General features: G+C 47.3%; 1 non-coding gene across 1 annotated transcript; it reads right to left on the bottom strand.

Annotated features, from left to right (window-relative positions):
• Positions 1-378: 378 nt before the first annotated feature.
• LOC114808579 lies at positions 379-520 on the bottom strand. Its single transcript, XR_003756426.1, has one exon. It is a non-coding gene; the product is annotated as a small nucleolar RNA SNORA7 (small nucleolar RNA).
• Positions 521-1108: the final 588 nt, after the last annotated feature.

Genomic DNA, 1108 nt, shown 5'->3' with positions numbered 1-1108 from the left:
TTTATTTTAATATCTGTCTCCACCTCTAGACTGTCCACAGCTCCTTGTGGGCAGGGAACGAGTCTGCCAACTCTGTTCTATTGTACTCTCCCAAGTGTTTAGTACAGTACATGGTAAGTGCTCAGTAAATATGACTGATTCCACACTTGTTGTTTTTGTCTCATGCTGTCGAGTCATGTCCGGCCCACAGCGACACCATGGACACAACTCTCCCAGAACACCCCACTTCCAACTGCAATCGTTCTGGTAGTGGATCCAGAGAGTTTTCTCGGTAAAAATACGGAAGTTGCTTACCATTGCCTCCTTCTGCGCAGTCAACCTAAGTCTCCGCCCTCGACTCTCTCCCGTGCCGCTGTTGCCCAGTACAGGTGAGTTTTGACTTGTAACAGATGGCCTTCCACTCGCTAGCCACTGGCCAAGCTGTGAATGGAATGGATAGATATGCCTCTGTTTGACTCTCCCTCCCATATACGAGACTGGTAGAATACTGGAAACTCTCCAGGTGTGAACCTGAGAGGTGGATTATGTTCAATATTAATATTTATAAAGGGCTTTACTGTCCTTACAGTCCCTCAGACAGGCCTCATGACTCAGTAGGGTAAATTAATGAGATTTTTGCCATTTTACAGAAGACTTAGCTGGGCAAGCAGAGAAGTAGTGTGGCCTAGTGGCTAGAGTACAGAGCTGGGAGTCAGAAGGACCGGGGTTCTAAACCCGGCTCTTCCACTTGCCTACCGTGTGACCTCGGGCTAGTCACTTAACTTCTCTGGACTTCAGTTACCTCATCTGTAAAATAGGAAATAAGATGGTGAGCCCCATGTGGGACAGGGACAGTCTCCCACTGGATAAGCTTGTATCTACCCCAGCGCTTAGTACAGTGCCTGACACATAGTAATAATAATAATGTTGGTATTTGTTAAACGCTTACTATGTGCAGAGCACTGTTCTAAGCGCTGGGGTAGATACAGGGTGATCAGGTTGTCCCACGTGAGGCTCACAGTTAATCCCCATTTTACAGATGAGGTAATTGAGGCACAGAGAAGTTAAGTGACTTGCCCACAATCACATAGCTGTCAAGTGGCAGAGCCGGGATTCGAACCCATGACCT

This window comes from Ornithorhynchus anatinus, chromosome X5, assembly GCF_004115215.2.
Source record: "Ornithorhynchus anatinus isolate Pmale09 chromosome X5, mOrnAna1.pri.v4, whole genome shotgun sequence".
In the NCBI taxonomy this organism is placed as follows: Eukaryota; Metazoa; Chordata; class Mammalia; order Monotremata; family Ornithorhynchidae; genus Ornithorhynchus; species Ornithorhynchus anatinus.
The sequence above is the reverse complement of the archived record's forward strand: the minus strand, read 5'-3'. Positions and strand labels throughout refer to the sequence as shown.